At 38.4% G+C, this 20725-nt stretch overlaps 1 protein-coding gene across 2 annotated transcripts in view; it reads right to left on the reverse strand.

Annotated features, from left to right (window-relative positions):
- LOC111573649 (tumor protein p53-inducible protein 11) overlaps positions 1–20725 on the reverse strand; it is a 38125-nt gene that overhangs the window by 17252 nt on the left and 148 nt on the right. The gene's annotated exons all lie outside the window — the stretch shown is intronic.

Consider the following 20725-nt stretch of genomic DNA (forward strand, 5'->3'; position numbering starts at 1 on the left):
GAAGCTTTAGTGGCATTTAAGCAACATGATTTCTGTACCTCATCATCTGTGTGCTGAATCTATTTCCACTGCACTCTATCTTTTATCAAAACAGAGTTTTACGCCTGTCTCAAGTGTGAACACTTTTTCAACAAAAACAGCTGAATAGAAATGCAACTATGGTACACTAGTCTCCTAACTTTTCTATTTTCTTCATAATGAGCATTACCCAATCACAGAGCGTCACACTTAGTCGTGTCTTTGTAAAGAAACACTCACTGCCATCATTCTTTATGGAAAATGTGATAAAATACAAAATCAGATCCTATTAAATGACGTCTGGGGCTCTCATGTCGTAACAGTACCGCTGTACTATCACGATGCATTCACTGAAAGCCATCAGCTGTGGGCTTGTGTGTTTGTTGGTGGAGAAAGGAGCTGGAAAATTATTCTGACATCACTTTGTAATTGTGTTACCTCATTGAGACAAAGGCACGAGTCTTCCTTGATGCAAGCCAACATGACTGCCTAGCGCCCCAGGGCAAGCAGAGCTGGGTAACTGTGGGACTCCACTTTGAAGCTTCTGAGTGTCCAGCATTTTCAAAACAGCCTCAGATATCTACTTAACGTTGATAAAGTGATTCCCTCGAGCCATCTCCAGGGAAAACTTGGCAATGTGTTGAGTAACCTAGGTCGCAAACTGTGAGCTACACTTTTTTTTCTAACAGCTTACATGTTTTATATTATTGCTGCCTATAAACCCAAACTGAACTTCAAACTGCTTTGATAATACAGTAATCCAGAGTTTTCTTATAGCCCTGCATTTTGCGTTTCTACAATTCACAGAAGCAATAAAAGCAATACTATTTTCTTACCAACTCTCCTTTTAGCTGTGCCTCATCAGGGCTGCAATCAAGTCATATATTCTCTTTACAGTGTAGCTATATGATTTACTAGGAAAAAAACACTACAGAATATCCACAATAAGTATTTTCCACCAATTTTTAATCAAGCAAGTTCTTCTTCAGTGGGGGCAAAACATTTCTTTTATGATATTTTAAAGCAGTTCAATCAATTCAGAAGATAAAATTAGGCATATATTGCACACAGAACAAGGAATAGGTATTGCTAGCGAGTATCAAATGGTGTTGCTTACTGTAAGTGTGCAAATCTAAACAAAATATACAGTCCAGTATGTATCTTGATTCATGATAAGCATTCTATATAACAGACTAAGTAAAGAAATAAAAGCAGAAAGACAGAAAGTAGCAGAAATAATTGGTAATAATTTATTTTGAAAAATGTGAACATTAAGCACATTAAACAGTGCCTGAGCAGCTATTATTTTTCCTGCCACAGTTAACTATGAACTTTGTGCAACAGCGCACCCATAACACTGACATGCCCTCTTTTAGCTTCTGTGCCAGATATGCGCTTGTATGCTGTTCATAATGGGGTGAGTTTGCAGGACCAGACTTTTTATTTCCCACTCGAGAGTGATATTGTGGGCCGCCACTGTTAAGTGGCTCTCTGTAGCCCTGAAAGTCAATCTACTGGTGGTGAGCACAACTGCAGATACAGTTGATAACTGCTAAACAAGTGCTGCTTTGTTTGGTTATATTGGACAGGCATAAGATGCATTTGTAAAGACACACTGTAGTGAGACTCGACAGTTGACAAAATGCTTAAATTCATTATTTTGTGCAACCAAGTAAGGTTGCATATCAGCAGTGGCAAACCTTCTTATAGCATTAGCTATTGCTTTGGCAGGGACCAAATCTACTTGGAGAGGCTGCTTGAAAGGGTTTGGGAGAAGAATTTGCTTTCCAATCTGTTTCTGTCTTATTCCTCCAACTGAAACATTCAGCTGCAGCCATCAGAAATGATTTTGCATTTTCAAAATGCCTCCAAGTACACTCCCAAATTACATAGTTTTGCTCCAACACTTCTTTGTCTATTTTCTCTGTAGTCAACTAAAACACTACAATGCAGAAACTTCAAATTCTCACAGGAATTTCTGACAGGGTGTACAGAACCGAGGAAATTTAATATAGAACTGAACATCATGTACTGTCGCTCCCCAAGCGTACTGGTATTATTACTTTGTTTCTTCTAGCCTTCTTTCTTCTTCCAATGAGATTCAGATTTAGAATTAGGTGCACAGGTGGTCAGTGTGCCCTTTATCCATTTATTTCATAAAAGAAAACAGCAACATGATTTTCACAGAGTCCAATTAACTGTCATTCATTGTTAAATAGCTCCCTTAGCAATTTCACCTGTTCAGTGTAACTACAGTCCTGAAAATGGACTTACCACAACCAAGGAGTCCATCATCATTACTTTCTGAAACTCTACCACCTCATATGGTGTAGGGGCAGCTAAAATACAGACATGTGGAAGAATCCTAAATGGAGCCTTTTCTCTTCCTGTGGATACACATTTAGTAGAGTGTGACATGAGTCAAGTTAAGTCAAGTGCAGGCATTAGTAACAGAGATGGATACATTCTACCATGTAAGTGGGGGATAGATCCTGCAGATTTATCCAGTTATCCAGGGGTGTGGAAACCTAGACGTCCTTAAACCACCAGGAGTAATTGTTTCCCTGCCTGAGAAATGCCAGCTCTGATGTAGTGGTAATTAAAAATGAGGTTCAGTTGTGACAAAAGGGCAGGGAAAACAGATGAATTCTGAAAGCAGTGCTTCAGACAGCCGGTGATAAACAAAGGACTATAGAGAAGCAAGCAGTGAATTCCTGTCTTGAGTCAGAACAGGGCACAGTACACGGCCTGGAAACTGTACTCTATACGACACAGAGAGGATCTTTACATGCAGTTGGTCTGAGAAGCGAACTGCTCTTCAGTCACTATCAATGGATTATTGTGCTGAGTCGAACAGATTAATACTGTTAGATCATCTGGGGACAGTCACCATGAAATGAACTGGTCGTAATGATGCCTGGGATTTGGAGTTTCCCTGTCTAATATTCAGTTATTACATCAGACTGTAGCAAGGGAATTTACCCTCTTGTTGGATGACTTACTCCAACACAATTATGTAAGTGTATCCTAGCACGCTTGCTCTGGGGAGTCACAATTACATGCAAAGCTGAGTGTTCCAGTCGTCATTGTCACTGTAATGAAATGACACTGCTGCATGTGGTGAAGTGTTTTTAACAGTGTGAATCGATTTGAAAACATGGTCGTGAAATTACTGGTATCACAAATGATTGCTGTGGGTTATTAATTGAAAACGTGCATTTCTAAACAACAGTTTCAAGCACCGTCTTGTGACTTCCACTATTGGGTTTGTGAATAACATTGGAGTTCACAGTACAGTAGTCCAGCTGTGTCTCTGTTGACTCCCTGCTGGTCCAATTGCATGGCTATGAAATGACTAAAATGAAAAAAAAAATGCTGGTTTGAGCACTGTTTGATTAGATTTTTATTCTACTAAAGATGAGGCCTCTGAAGTAAAATGGCAAATCTGACTAGGTTGGGAAATACATGGTGCTGGCCTGAAAAGCAGATGATTTTAAATAAATGGTAATTAAAAAAAAAATAAAAAATGCTCACCAGGAACTTAATTCCTTTAACAGCTTCACACGAGCCACACATTTCTACATGACAAAAATGGCTTCCTGAACAGCTTTAGCAGGACTGTACATAAAAAAAAAAATCAAAAACCGAAATGCCCTGCCTTTGAATATGGTACCGGAATTAATTTCTAGAAAATTCTTCCTTCTATTCTAGCCAGTATGGTAGCTCAAGTAAGATTTACTTTGCACAAAAATTCAACAAGACAGTGCAGTATGACACTTGCGCTGACTGACAATTCATATTGTCATCGTCATTGTGTTTTGAACATGTGCAAGAAAACACATAGCAAAAGACTGCCTGAGGAGCAATAAATAAGTAAAATCAATATATTTACACACTTCATTCATTGTATTTATGCTCATTTGACTTATCAGATGGAGCCCTGGATACATGGATGATGCATTCACACCATTTGGCTGATTCGATGAAGCCCCAGCAAGCTGTAGGCTACCCTCACATGAAAGTGTCAGTTTGGTGGTGACAATGAGGTTAGCTGGTACTATGGCTGAGTTGTGAAATAGGGGAAATTCAACTTTAATTTCTTATGGTCAAAATGACTTATTTCAATTGATGATCTGATTAATGAGTTGGGCATTCATACACAATTACAATAAAAGCATATTTAAAATGAGGGGGTGACCGACATGGTCGGTACCAACACCAAGGTGAATCAAGGTGACCTATGGTTTGTATTTAGAATTGATACACATTTTTAGTAAATATGAAAATCTTTGTGTCAAAATTTAGAATAACACAAACTTGGACGCAAAATTTTGTCAATTTATATTTATATAACGTTTTAACCTTTCAATCTAAACATTTAACCTTATCTTTCGGCTAATACATGTCGTATGTAACCAATCAGATAGTGCTGTGGACGGGACACATTTTTAAACTTAGCAGGGCACCTGTTAGAGCAGAAAGACGTAAACATAAGACGTGTCTATTTACTGTAAATCTTATCATCATGACAATATTTAACAATGTTATCGCATGTCGCAGATTTCCCTCATATGGTGCAGGCCTAGTCGGCAGCGCTTTGGATTTCTCATCTGCATTTCATAACACAATGTCTAATGGTGTGTATTTCCGATTTACTTTTGCCATCTGTTCCACTGGGCCCATGTGGGGTCTGGGATTGAGAGGGATAGACTCTACCAACATTAAGTCACGGCGAGGCTTGCCAGGCATTGTTTGGTGTTTCTATCTCTGGGACCATCTTGACGCAGCAGGCTCACTGCGAAGCCAACGCAGAGGCAGCAAAGATGTGGTGAGGTAAAGCAGAGCTGACACTCGGTGCACACGCAGCTGGGAGGTGAACGATCTCCTCGGAGGAGCAAAACCATCAGAGCTCAGCAGGGATCGGGCACACGTGGAGAAAAGACGACAGGAATGAGCGCCCGCCTTCAAATGTACACATCAACAAAGCTTCAAAGCTCTGTCGCTGCTGAGCCGCGTGACACCGCTGTGAGAAACAGTCAACCAGTAATTATTACTTCTTATGTATAATTATCATTTGTGCCGGGAGATTTGCTCATCTCTGCAGTGACATATTATTATACTGTCATTATGATTTTGAACTAGACTGCGTCAGTTTTTAGCTGGGTATACCAAATAAACTTTGCACACAGTTAGACCATGTACATGCTGCTGCCGAGTTGAATCAGAACACTTGTTGGCCCTAATGGTGTCGTGGAGCCACAGGTAGCTTGAAATAGCAGATGTCAAATGCTTGTTGTCCGGGGTAACTGTTAGGCAAGACTAATTAAATGAGCTAATGAAGCAGACCTTAATGATGCACAACAAATGGCTATTAGTGGATAAAATTCTGCACACCCAATTATTTTTCCCTCCAGACTGCTGGCATACATTTCTAGGATAACTACAGACCTTTTGCCACGCAAAACATCACCACATGTTACTGTCTTTAACAGTGAATTTTTAATTGGCCAATGGCTTTCTTCTGACTGAAATTAATATGAACAAGAGACAAAACACAGTAAGATATTTAAAGATGCTAATAATATATATATATATATATATATATATATATATATATATATATATATATATATATATATATATATATATATATATATATATATATATATATATATATCCCTCGACATTGTCTTAAATTAAAAATTAAAATTACAAAAACCGCAGGCTTCTATACTATTCCATACTACAGTCCTAATAATTTCTACCACAATTTAAGAGCAAGTCTAACTCACAGAGCCCTTTAGAGGACTGGGAAAGTAAATTTGATTGAGAGAATCACACAAGAATCATTATTGTCATGTGGTCGTGTTTTATCTACAATTGCATCTTGGTGACAGCTGTGGGAAACAGGGTGGGTACCAAAACCCAGTAATAAATAGGCACTGGGACTAAATTAGAAAAGATCATAGTATCGATAGGCTTAATTGGTTTTGCTCTCGGTACTTTATTTTCCAAAGTGCAAAAAGATAAAGACATTTGTGTATGATGCATTTCTGCCATTTCAAATTCAGAGTCGTGTGCGAGGAGCAGCTCTGTCTCACATGTTGCAGCACTTCGCAGCAAACACAATGACACACAGAGACCCCAGTCATAGTGACAATGGCAGAGAGCGATGCAAAGTGTGGTAACACTTCACTAGAGTCAATGCGACAATGCTAGTTGTTGCAACTGCAACCAGTCTTTTGGATGTAACGGCAGAAACACAATCAATCTGCTGAACCATTCTGTGAAAACTCATTATGTGCCGGTATGTAAGATGATAAATGCACAGTTTGAGACTAACTAGCTAACAGCCATGGCCCCAGGTGTATTATGTATAGCAGCCTCCACACTGAGTCGACTAAATTATACAAACATTGCTTAATGATTAAAAGTAACCACTGGCAAACTACAACATCAGTCAGCAACAGTAATTTATTCAAAACAATGCCGTTGTACTTTGGCACTCTAGAATGCTATTTATTAGAATATATGAGAAAATAAAGCAATGTTAATCCTTTCAGCTTTTTCCTCTTAGAAAATAACAAAAGCACCAATAGGAATACTGTTACTGTTCAGTACTGATTCAATGAGCAGCATCATTAGGGGTAGTAGTACATAAACATCTTATCAATATCCATTCCTAGTGAGAAGTATGAGTAGCTGTATCAAGTAGACTGAAGCGGATTGTTTCTTGCAGAGAGGAGAAAAATCAAAAAAAGCACTTTCAGTTGTTTCATATTTGACAAAATGATTTCCTGTTGTATAAGTACTGTTTGCTGTGAGCTCCAGAAACAGAATCTATATGTTTTTTTACACAAACAATACTATGTATATTAATATTTCAATACTATTACATGACTCAAAGCACTGCACATAGTTTTAGACAAAGAAATCTAAGGACACCATATGGCTTGACTAGAAACCTCAATTTCTCAAATTTCCTGTTGATGTTCTTCTGCTTCTTTGATCTTGCTGACAAGTGAAAGAAAGGGCATGTGGTAATCTGAAATTTCTAAAACTAAAGCAGTTGCTGTGTTCCAAGGAAAACCCACATGGTTGAGGACATTTACCTTCTGTCAGTGTCAAGAGTTGCTGTTGGAAAAACAGAAATCAACATTCTGGCTGTCCACCTCCCAGAGCCTCAGACTGTGAACAGCATCAGAATGGAAAAACTGCTGTCAGTTATTTCATGTCTCACACGTGAAAATGCTTCATGATGTTACTTAAGTCTTTTCTGACTGCAGATATACTGCTGTTAGCACAAATCAATACGTGTCTGTTTTACAGGTGATAAAATGATGGTAAATGTGCTGCACATTGATCCCTGAGCTGCCACAGTATGACTATTTCAAGCCCCTTAACTGGATCCCTCCTTCCTCAGCTTGTCTTGCTTGCGCTACCTGGTTGCTAGGCAGCCCTGCTGGATGATGGAGAGTGCTCATTTGAGGGCTCAACCTGCGTCACTAAAAATCTCTTCACGTGGAAGTAATTGGTTGGTAAAGGTCAAAAAGAGATCCTTAAAATATCTAGCATGTTATTATTTTGGCATCTAATAACATGTTGCCAATTTCATTTACTATCAGCCTTTATAGGCTTTGTTGTCTCATTTCCTCTCCTGAACATGTGGTAGACAGCTTGTCCGATGCTCATCATCAGAGGCTCGGAAGTAGTAATGGGTACACCCACACATATGCACGTTTGCACAGCCATAAACCCACTTCTATTGCCCATAAAGCTCAAAGGAGCTAACAGCAGAGTTTGAAAGCAGCAACAGCCAACAACATCCACATTAGTACATGTGAAGGTGCAGGTCAGCTTTTCACCTGCAGGGCAGAAGCTCCCTAGACCAAGCACAACAACTTAGATGATCATGTAGAATGGACAACAATATGGAGTTACTGATTACATGGCATGTGACTGCATATGCATAACAAAGGATCTGAAAACAAAACACTAGTTCTTATGCTAACATTACAGCAGTGGCACATATACACGTAAAGCAAGAGAGGCAGATGTTTTCTTTGGGACAAGTTAGAAATACTGTTCACCTGCTTTTTAACGATTGCTTAGATACTAATTTCTCTGACTTACATACTTTTTTGTGCCCGATTTTTCAAAAGTAGCGTGTTTCAAAAGCAACAAGAATCGATGATGTTGACATTTCCTTCGCCAGCTGGCCAGCGTGACAAATCACCACGTTACCTAGCACACACTACATGAGCACTGAAGAAAATATCAAGCAAAACAGGACAGCAGCAATTATCACTGATGTGCAGCGAAGCCACACTTTGTCTGGGTCAACTAAATCATCTGCGATATTACACAGTTCGGTCTCAGCTTTAATGGCTTTAGTGTCTCGAGCGTCCAGACTACAGAGCAAAAAACCTGAAATTACAAGGCTGTCCATCATTTTGTCCTCGGTGGTAGAACAACATCACACTCACATTCACCTTCGGATGTCTCTCCTGTTGGTTGTGACTGAAATGTTTTGTGACTGTTTTACACTGAAAATGATAGCAGTTTCCTCAAATGTACAACATGTGAAAACTGACTAATTTCTATATCACTGAGAAGACATGGTTTTTCCAAGTACAGCCCTTTATAAGCGTTTCTTTCTTCCATCTTCACAGCATGTTTGACTGATTGGTCGACAATTCTAAAACCTAATCAGGATCACAGCTAGGTCTCAGCTGGAAAGTGTATTATATGAGGCTGGCCATACAAATGAAGAAATTATCACAAAAAATCTTTCATTTCAGTCAATATTGATAACTAAAGATAATGACTATGGTCTATTTTTAATAAAGCGCAGCAGAAAAAAATCACTATATTTTTATAGAGGCACACGGGTAATAATTTTTAAGTCAGTGCAACTATAAAATACACATTTAAGACATAAAAATTAGGATGAAAATATGATTCCACCTTGATACACATTAAATAAATATAGCAAGTAAAGTCAGCTTTGATGTAAACTGATCAAACATCAGTAAGATGCAATAGACAACCTTAAAAGAAACTCTTCAACTTTGTAAATAAAATGCTACAAAATGTGAGCCATGTATAAATGATTTCTATGTACTCAGATTTCAGATCTCAGATCAGACCTGGAGAGTTCTAAGGTTAAGGTTCAGAGTGGTTGGACAGAACCAGGTGTCACCACAAGTGGATTCTGCACCCTGATGTCAACTTTGTCAGCCCTCGAAGCAGACTGATAGTAGTGCATTGCGTAGATGGAGGTGGTGAGTGACACAAGCTTGTGGATGTTTGACCACAAAGTTCATTTAGCAAGGACAAGAACTGAACCTCGCTGACCACAACCTCCAGCTGGGGAGGTCTACAGGTGTTCACAGGGTAGCATGAAGCTCAGGCAGATGCAAACTGACTGGCTTCAGGAGATCTTCAAGGAGTCCACAGGGACAGTAGCAGGTATGGTCATGGAGGTATGACTGGCCAGGGAAGGAGCAAGTCTGGGGTTTGTACATTCAACCAAACTTTGTGTTCTCATTTTGTGCTTTTATAGCAGTTTCATGCATTCAAGCAAAACTATCAAACATTCTATCAAACATTTTTCTTGCTGCTAATGGTGAAGTGGCTATCGCTGGTACATATCGCTATTTTTGTAGTCGGCCTGTCCAAGTATAATGTCTGGGTTTTGGTGCTGATACTGAACAAAAACATTTTCTATGGCTTACTTTCGGGAAAATGTAAAGCTTAATCCTTTTTTTCTATTGTTATTTAAACAATACCCAGTGCTTTTTTTTTTTTTTAAATACAACAATTATTTTTACATTCATATTGGAAATAATGCATCGAATGTATCTTTAAGATTGAATAAATATGGAGAAAAAATACGGTTTATTCTCCTGAACCTTCTTCTCCAAGCGTAATGCTAGCTTTCAGTCTAAAAGAGATCTAATTTCAACATTTCATCAGACTGTCGTCGTTTCGTTGTAACCCAGCTCTGATGCAATGATAGATATCTTTAAATCAATTCCCCCATCAGTAAGCAAAGCACATACACACACATACACAAAGCACAAACACACCATTCTTGTTACTATTCAGACTGTGATTGGTTTGTCCATCATGCTCCCACACTGCAGACAGAGTGCAAATAATAAAGGTCTCAGTGACACAAAATCAATACTTGGAACAATGCATATTACCAACCTGCCCCAAAATCTCAACCTTCCTCTTTATCGTCTGCAGAAAATAAGCCTTTACAAATGTAAAGTACATCCAAACAGGAGGCCTTTCATAAGTAGCTGGCCTAATTAAACAAATGACAAAGCAGCTATATACTCTTCCTTTAATGGTTGACAACAATGAGTTGGGAAAAATCTACAGGTGACAATAGCATTTCAGTCACTTTATGTCCTCGTGAAATTGTTATTTTTTTTGTACAGGAAGTGGAAAGTGGCCAACAGCTTGACTGAAGCGGTAGGAACAGCCAACTTTACGAGCAGACAGACAAGCCTAAATAGATCCTTTGTCTGCCTGAAAATACCTCTTTGGTCTGGACCAAAGCTTGAAACTGATATTTTTTCCAAACTGCTCCAACTCTTCAGACCACCCTCAGACTCTGTCAAGGCATATTTGTATGGGAGTGAGGCCTTTGATGTTTAGTAGGGCTATCACCCTTTTGCCCCAGACATATTCAAGCCTTATTAAAGTGCCAGAAAAAGCACAGCCAGTTCCTTAAATTGAGGGCACGCTTCGCTCAATGGTTTACAGCAGCAGCAGTCTGTAAAAAGCTGAACTAATTAAACCACTTTTCACTTTCACAATGGGGAAAAAGCATACACAGTAAAGCCTTGACCACTGAATAAAACTGTTACTGACAAAATGTGTTTGAGTTCATGTACTTAAAGTTTGCTCTTTATGTTTCTATTCATAAATCTTTGCTATTGATGACTGCACCATTACTGCTCATTTCTGTGACACTGGGGTGGAAGTTACAAGCGTAATTTACTATTGTTAATGGAACAACGTTGTTTTTTGAGCATCTGTACTCTAAAAATTACTGATTTCACTTGTGCAAGAATGGAAAATTAGACAGAGGGTGTGAAAAATAGGGTGGCATTTGCACCTGAACCATGGATCAGGTCTAATAATGTATAATAATACAATAAAATTAAGGTGGCCATCATTTTGACACTTGGGTTTCAACTAGCAGTACTTAGTAATTATGCTAAGTGACCCAAATGAGGCACACACACAATGTTGCATGACCTGCAAGTGAAAGCTGGACTACAACTATGACTTCTTTGTTCACTTATTAACTTCTACCATCAGTGAAGCGTAGTTTTGGTAAACTGCTGCTTAAACCCCTGATGCGACTGCAAAATGTTCACTCAGCTCAAAGACTAAAACTAGTCAGATTTTACAGTGAGAACAAACCAGCAGAAAAACTGAACCTCAGCCAGACTGTGGAGGATTCCTGCTGTAACAGATTTGCAGGATGACGTTCAGGCAGGTCAGCACAACAACACACTCACTACTTGCTCTAACTCGCTGTCCAGAGGGGAATGTCAACACCCAGTGTGGAGCAATGTAGCCTTGTGTGTGCACTAAACTGTGTATAAAAACTCTTTGTGGCTGCAGCTGCCGTGGAGAATACAGTGATGGTTTATTATGCTGCTGATTTTATAAGAAGTCACTGATTTGTGCAGCTCTATATTACTACATTATACCTATTTGTCTGATTTTGCCTGATTAATTCTGATTAGGCTATAAGAGGGCGGTGGTTTGACAATATTTCTGACTGATAATCAATCATTTTTAATTGATAATCAGTTGTTTGTGGGTGCAGTAACACCCACTAACCATCATCTCCTTAAAAACACAGTAACATTTACTCAGAGTACATATTAACTGACTTACTTGACAAGTAATGCTAAAATCTACTTCAGTAAAATTTCTTTCCAGTAATACTTGTACTTGAGCACAGTTTTCCAAAGCTGTTGTCACCCCTGGTCACACATTGTATCTTCAGACATGCCAAAGCCACCTCTTGGTAAATGTGAATGCACCCACACAGCTTGCTAATCAGGTTTTCACCGAGCACCACAAATGCCATGCGGGCTCAGCCGAGTTTATACAGAAACAAATGAGAGAAGCAACCCTAGCCAGTGGCGAATCGATGTCTGCACAGGATGGCTGATGTTCAAGCACAATGAAGTAGATATCTAATCAGGAAGAAGGTTGCTTTTGTCCCCTGGCCCTGTTCAGCTTATTCCCTCAGCAAGAGTTTGTCTGTGATTTCATTATTTTTAATGCATTTTGAAGGAAATTCTGCTTTTCATTAACAAGAAGCAATAACAACAAGAAGTTGCTTGCTTTTCTGTCTTATTAACATCAGAAATCTTTTCATGCCCGGCATTACTAGGCAATAAACACTATTAAGTCATGGCTATGAAAATGAATTTATTGAGAATAATAATACTCAGATGCTACACCCAGGAACCACAACATTAAAACCAGGTGAGGTAAATGACATTGATCATATTGTTGCAGTGCAAACACAACCTTTCACTAATATTGTACAAAAACTTTAAGAACTGAAGCTTGTTTTTGAATCACTTTGTTAAGAGTCAGTAATTTGAAAGAATTTTGAAAATAACAACACAATGTGATGATATAAAAATGTGCTTGTTCTCTCAATAAATGATAATACTGGTCATCCAGGCCTAAAGTCATAATATATACAGACTGTCTGCCATTAATTGCTAAAAATAAAACTGCTAAAGAAAAATCAGCATGCAGAATACAATAATCATTATTTACTGAATGTAAAGCACAAAGCACATGCTATGGGTCTGCAGTTAAGAACACAAAAATAGTATGTGATGGACCATGCAAACCCTAAAATTTCTAAAGGCAAGGTTGTAATGTATTGGACTACATTTGCATACAATATACAATAATACAGATATAAATGTCCTTGTTTCCCCCACAGTCCTTTGTCCATTTTCATAGTAACCCAGATGCATACTGAATGGGACATTTCGTAGTTTAAAACCTAGTGACATTTAGAATAGAAAATTATGGGGTTGTTGTCCTTAAAATTTCCAGAAAAGTATTTTACAAACTACTTTGCAGCTTATTGTGGAGACATTGCTTAACTGCACCATCATCTGCTCAGCTGTGATATGTACTCTGCTACATGTGCTGCAGTCAGAGCCGCTCTGCTGTGATGATGCTTTTTCTAACTATCCAAAAGCATCTTTTTCTGCATTATGCTCCGTTAAAGAAAACGGTTTCATACACGTGTATCTATATACGGTATCTGATATATTGGTTATAGCTACAGTTACTAGAAGAGGAAAAATATCTCTGCACTAATTAAATATGTTACCTTTACGATGTGAAGCTTTACTGTACTACTCTACATACAAATGCAATCGTTTATCCTAATATTAGTGGAAGCCCTCTCGTTTGCAAAACATATGAAACACTTAAAACTATATATTGCTGCGGTAACTGCTGTTGTTATAGTAACATAATGGCAGTGCAGCTGGGTTACAGAATTAGAGAAACAGTTTCTTTGATCTTCAAGGGTTTTGATGACAACAGCTTTGCAAAAGAAACACCTGAGGCTAAGACAGAAGTATTTTCTGTGCTATTTGTGAACCAGATAATTTAAAAGCACCACCAGAGCACTAAAACACCACTGTGATTCAGAGCTAATAGTTGCTTAATAGGTCTTTTTGTGATCATGCGACTGTCATTAGTGATTACTAAAAAAATAAAATATATTTATATTTTTTGTGTAGACTCATAAAATACATCAGTCTACACAGAGAAATATTACAATATTCATGAAATTGGATGGAATATTTTTTTTGGACAACTGGTGGGACCTTGCATTGGACAATGTAAAATAAACTGTGGTCATATTTTTTAAAAGTGATATTCATTGAAAAGAAAATCATTTACACATCCTGAAACCTGTCAGGATTTCACGTTTCCAGTTTTTCAATTGCTATTTGGGTTTAGTCAACAAAAACATTGTGAAAGTACTTGGAAGGAGATCCTTAGATTAAAAAGTCTGAGCCAGAAGCTTCAAAATTTACTTTTTTGGACCAATTAATCACCAAGAAAAAAATGCAAGTCTGATTGTCAGTGGGTTACATGTGAAAGGCAGACAGTGTTAATATGCATAGACTCAAAAAGTGCAATGATAATGTACAAAAGGAGGCACACATTTAGATTTGCATTACAGTCATACACAATGTGGGCAGATGAGTTTATTTGTGTTGATATGTAAATAAATCTCTGCTTAATTCTGTTGCTCACCTCCTTGTTAAAAGACATTTTTAATATGTTGCAAGACCAAAAAAAAGCTAAAAACAATTATTTTGAGTGATTAATGCATTTAGTACAGACTCAGAAAAACGGAACTTTGCTTGCAAAAAGAAAACGTTTTTGTCTTTTTGTTACTGTGAGGATTCAAATAAAAAAGGCAATCAATGAATAATTCAAATGACTATAGTTGTACTTTAACCATCATTTTAATGAGGTTAAGATAATGAAGGAAACTGGGAGATGATGAAAGAATGATGGCTTTGAAAATATATTAGTCGGAACAAACAGAACTGCATTTTTGATTGTGGGACCTTAAGAGTAAGCTGAAGGTTTCTGTTTTTTTTAAATATCTTTGTTCCTGCATTGCACTCTTTTGATTTAACACAGCATTTAAATGAATAGGAAACTGTTTTTTTAATTTATTTTTTATGAGGAGGGTAAAAGAGAGTTTGTAACTGAGCCTGATGATGATGATGCTTGATGTTTGTGTGATTATGTAAGACGTAATAAATAAATAAATACATACAAGCGCTGCACACTTCAAAATAAGGAAGAAGGAATCATCAGTGAAATAATGTGAAGAAAGTGGGTGTAGCATTAGGACTTGGTTAGAGGGAGTGGTGATCATTCTGGTCAGTTCTCTCTAACAAGTTGGCAATACAACAAAATTTTGGTCTATTTCGTTCTTTATTTATGATTTTACTCTTATTTGCATGGATTTACTCTCAATTTTGTTTGATGATGTAATTTTTGGTTCTTTAATTACTTTATTTGTATCAATTAGGATTTGTTGTGTATTGATTTATCTTTAATGAAATTCAGTATCTTCCATTTTGTGTCTTTTACTGTGTTTAACTGTATTTCTCCACTTTCTGCTTCAGTTTTTTTCTTTCTGTTTGGACTATAATAATAATAATAATAATAATAATAATAATAATAATAATAATAATAATAATAATAATAATAATTCATTTTAGCTTAAAAGAGTCTTACACCAACTTGCAAAACTCTCAAGAAAACTATTTGGAAACTGCAGCATTGGACTAAGATTCCCTTCCGTATCTAAACCATTTCAACAGGAAAACTCACTCATTGCTGAACAAAGGTCAGCCAGGGACATCTATTCTGCTGACAAACACAGCTGCTGCCTTGACTCTATTATATTTACCACAAATTTTGCTTTTTATGTCTGCTTCCTTGCTTCCATGTTAAGCTATCTTTGGGTGACACACATTAAAAAAAAAAAAGTTAATCATTTAGTTGACAGGCAGAGATTGTCTTGGCAGCAATGTAAAAAAACTGATTAATTTGCATTTTTTTAAAAAACATGTTGGAATTCTTTGGCTTCAGCTTGCTACTTTTAAATAATTGCCTGTTTTCTTCATCTTCCATAAGAATAAATTGATTATATTTGGGTTTTGTTGAACAGGCAAAAGAAGCAGTATGCATACAGCTTTTGAAAAATGGGAAGAGACAATTTTCACTGCTTACTGGCATTTCTATACTAGACAATTATGTATACAGAAGACAAAAATGACTGTGTTAGAAGCAGGTCCATATTACTTGAAAGAATGATTTTTTTACCAAATTACCCAATCGCATCATGAATACTATTTCAATAAAATGCGAGGCTCTAAAGGCACTGATTGCTTTCATGGTGTGGTACATTTTCTCCTTCTGGAGCCAAATTAGTAGTTTTGTATTCCAGTAACAGAAACCACTTTAGTGAATCAACCTCTAGATGAACCCGCCATGTTAAATTATCCATAATGCAGTAAAATAGAAAGAGCTGTGACTTCAGTGGGAACCAAATGTTCAGCAATGAACGGCTGGCGAGGTCCAACGTCCAAATGGAATCACTGAGTTAAAAAAAAAAACAGACAAAGACAACAACTGCAGGATAGGGATTACTGAGACTCCACGGGGATGGCTCTGAGGTAATAGACTGAACCTATGGGGAGATAAAGCTGCCCCCTCAATTCTTAACATTTAGCAGCTGAGATAGTTCCACTTATTTCTTTAGATTGTAAGGTTTTGAGTTCTTCCAGTAAAAGGTTGCCAAGAGGTCAGTTAAGCAGACATACCAGGCAAGGGTTGAAAACGTTAGACGTGATGGATAAGCGCTGCTGAGGTGAAGTGAAAGGTGACTTTGTCCAAATGGCAAGGGGGAAATGTGAAACCACGAAGAAAAAAAACAAAACTCAATGCAGGGGCACAAGTGGCCAAAACAATCACAATGTTCCACTGTGAGCACAATGCACACAGAGTTAAAGAACCAGCCTCCACAGCAGAGCTCTTTGAACAGCTGAGTAGCAGGCTGGTGCATTCCTCATTTTAGGTGGCTGCACGCCTTTCACCACAGACTTACTTCTTACTGAACAATTACAAATCTAATTACTGAATACAGATACCATGAGATGAAGAGTTCACACCTTCCCCCTGAACTCGACTCAGTGTTCTGTCCTTCCAGAGCTGTTATGGTGTCCCCTGAAGTGTACTACTCAATTAAATATTAATTAAAATTTAATTAAAGTTTGTGCTGATTTTAGGAATTTGCAGACCAACGGAAGATGGTACGAGTGAGTCAAACAAAAGATACCCTAACACATGAGGTAACGTGCTTATCAGAGACAATGAACTCAGGATGAGATTTTATGCAGACAGCTGGAACTGCCGGAGGGAAATGAGTTGTCAAATGCACAAAGAAATTATCCACAGCGTTTTAGCGACATCCAAAAACGGAATTACCTTTCTGTCTTGCCCACATGTGATCAATGAGTCGGGCAGCCGATCACTGGCATGAAATGGTAAAGTCTAAAACGTAACATATGGTCTTGGCTTCTCTAATCTCGTCCACTGGAAATAAACAGAGGCACATCTGCTGGAGGGTCATCAGTAAAGCCGACAGCTAAACCAGTGTCACAGCAGACAGTAGGAAATTAAAAGCCAAGACCACAGGAAGAAAGCCATCCTTGCTGGTATAACAATGTTGCTGGTGCACAGAAGGCCACAGAACAGAAGCCAGTGCAGAAAAGATGAAACTAAATATAGCTTACCACTGTTTCACTGAAGTAAATCATATTTGTTGCTATTTAAAGAAAAGATCTAAAGAGATGATAACCACAACAGGATGAGTAGAAAACATACACAGTCAGAGTTGTGATTTTTTTATTTTTTTTTGAAAAGACACATTATCTGTACATAGAAAGTAGTTGAAGAAAAGCTCATTTACAACCACTGATTAGAGTTTGTGCTAGTTTGTCTGATCTGTCAGGGACAAGCACATCATTGAGCAACACTCAGCTCAAAAGCATACATTTGTAGAGCCTATCTAAAAATAAGCATGAAATGAAATACAGTTCATCGTGTCATTGGTGGTCCGTCAGTGAAGTGAAGTGTTAATTAATCACTGAGGGGTTAAAACATAAAAAGGGGGTTACCATCTGCTTTGATCATGCGGCATACAGCATGCCAGGAGTGTGTGAAGGACCAGTGGGACTGCCTGGGGCTCCGAGCTACTGCCTGGCTCAGAGCTGCCTGACAACAATTTCACACACAACCATCTACATATGCTTAACTCTCAGGGGATCATTTCATGTCACTGCCCAGCACCACTGAGACCTGCTCAACTCCCTCTGCAGTATGATGGAGTGCTCAGGGACACTTGCAGTTTTGCAGTGCAGTAAATCTCACCTCACTGGATGGGGATGTCATGGTGTAATGTAATAGTTCCACTGGTTGGACAGATACTGAGTGCAGTCGCACGACGATGTGCACCACTTCTAAGTGACACAGGGAGCCAAGATGTGTTGCCTGAGAGCCATTAGTGAGAAGAGCTTGCAACAAAAGCTGAAACAGTCGGTGAGGGTTGGCTAAGGTGACAATATCCTGCAGTCACAAACATAAACAAGGAAAGAAAATAGTCTAAAAGGTCATCATGGAGCCAGATCTGACCTGTTTACCGGAGACACTTCTGCTTTCAGAACATGCAGTGCTACTATGCTAACAGTGAAAATACCTAGTGGTTTGATTATGCTCGCTTTGGCTAAAAGTGCAGAAGATGCTTTGGAAAAAACACCTCAGCCAGAAAATATGGCTGACGGCTACATCAGCATCTTCACCACACATCCACTGCTGCCCACTCCACATCAGCGTTTTCATTTTTCACCAAACTGAAAACTTTTTCACTATGGGCACTAGGAACAGTAATGGAAGCCCCCGTTTCATCTTTCCCCTTTCCTTGGCCAATTAGAAACCCCCGCTCGCCTGCAGAGCCTAGATGATATGCTGATTCTTGATCGTGAGGCGATTAGAGGAAAATAGTGTGACTGCTGCCATGGGAATAAGGCTTGATTCATGAAAAAGAAAAACCAAGTAAGCAGGTTTTAAAGACTTCACGCTGAGAGGTAAAATACCTGATTTTTCATCTGCTCTTTCCTCATTTTGACCTGTTAAGAATTTAATAAAGCCCCATGGTGCTTCCCTCATGTTATTGGCTTGTGTTTGACCTAGGCCTGCATCTTGGGTTAGGTTTTAATGTGTGCTGACCTGCTCGTAGTGTTGAAAACTTGAGCATTTCAATGCACAAGCATGCACTGAGCATTAGTGTCACACTGAGGGAAAAATACAAGTGTTCATTGTCTGCTCTTCGAACTGAAACACTCGACAAATTCAGCAGCTGGAGACTGGAAAATAAGCCTACATTTCAATCATCAGATGAGCAATGCTGGTGAGAAATAGAAGTGAGACTTTTACTGCAGACCACAAAAACAGACATGACTGTTGCTGCGTGTGCTGCAGCACTGCTCAACTTCACTTGGGGCAAGTCTTGACACACCAAATACTGACGTGGGTGTTTAACACTCTCACACTGAAGGATTTACCTCTCACAAGAATGAATGGCAGCTATTCAAACACACCTGATTAAGTTTGCAGTCAGTTTCAATTGACTATTATGCCTAATCCTAATTAAAATTTCATGATAAAGTATACATTTGAACTGTGTACGCTGGCCGAAACTGCTTTAATTTTTAGATAAACATTACAGCACACGTCTCAGCTCTTTCTACTGAAAACACTGCTAGTTCAGTGGCATTTCATCTTCATGAAATATCTAACGCCCTACTGTAATTGAGCAATATCCATTAATCAGAACATATTGGTGTATCTTGGCTCCCACTGCCCCGCCACACAGGTTAATCCAGTTGCACTTGGTAATAAGTCAGTACTGCCATTTATTCTACAGACTTGTGTAGAATACACACAGATGACTCATCTGACCATATCACTTTCTCACATCTCTGTAGACCAGTGCCTGTGGTTGTTCATCTTTACAATGAAGGGTTCATACGGTGCAATCTTACTGTGATGTTACTCATTATGTATTTGTTTACATACCGTTCTTACTGACTCGGTGTGATTATCTCCTGCATTGACCTTCTCAGTCACCTGAGGAAGAGCTGCTCTTCTGTTTTGTCTGTCCCATAGATCTAAACACAGATGAGTCAGTTGAGCAGCCTCTGCAACTGAAGCTCCTGCCATCTGTGCCCAACAATGAACCCTCTTTCATGGTCTCTTAGATCTTATTCTCTAGCTTTCTTGAGAATAAATCACAATCAGCTGGGTCTGCTCAACAATTTTCTACATGACATAAAGCATCATTAGATGTTAACTGTACCATGCAGTCTATCTGTGTGGAAGCACCTGCAGTCTTCATGTTTTTCCATTCATTTATAGGATTTTCCTTTAATTTGTCACCCATCTGTAGGAGTCAACCTAGATGTAAAAACTGCAATTCATCAAAGAATACAATCATTTGGGAGGCCTGACAACTAAAAATTTAGGTAAAATGTCTTTTTGACTAATGACAGCACATTTTTTTTCCCCAAAATGACTTGGAAATGCGAAGCTTTGGCTGCTGAATAACTTCACAGTCACTGGGTGGGGTGTCGCAGCTGAGCCGTTAATACGGTTATGGAGGAACACGATAAAAACAAAAAAAAAAAAAAACACTGAACAAATTGAGGGGTTTCAATTTCTATGAAAAAATGACGTTTTTTTCAGCTACATGTTACGAAGGAAAATTAAACTTAGTGTATTTTCTTCAACTTCACTTCTCCAACTCATGCTCTAAAAAAAAATCCTCTAAATTACAGCTGCTACAAACAACTTCACCACCACGTAAACGCTTCCTCCAGTAAAAAGCTTTTCCAAACACACAGCGGGAAATGAGTTGAATTTGAGGCAGCAGTTGATTCTGAACTCTCCAGGTCAGACGCGAAACAACGCGTCAAGCATCTCAGAACTGTACTTCGAGGGGAAGACAGTGGTAAAGACACAGAAAAACAGAGAATAA

Source organism: Amphiprion ocellaris, chromosome 3 (assembly GCF_022539595.1).
Source record: "Amphiprion ocellaris isolate individual 3 ecotype Okinawa chromosome 3, ASM2253959v1, whole genome shotgun sequence".
NCBI lineage: Eukaryota > Metazoa > Chordata > Actinopteri > Pomacentridae > Amphiprion > Amphiprion ocellaris.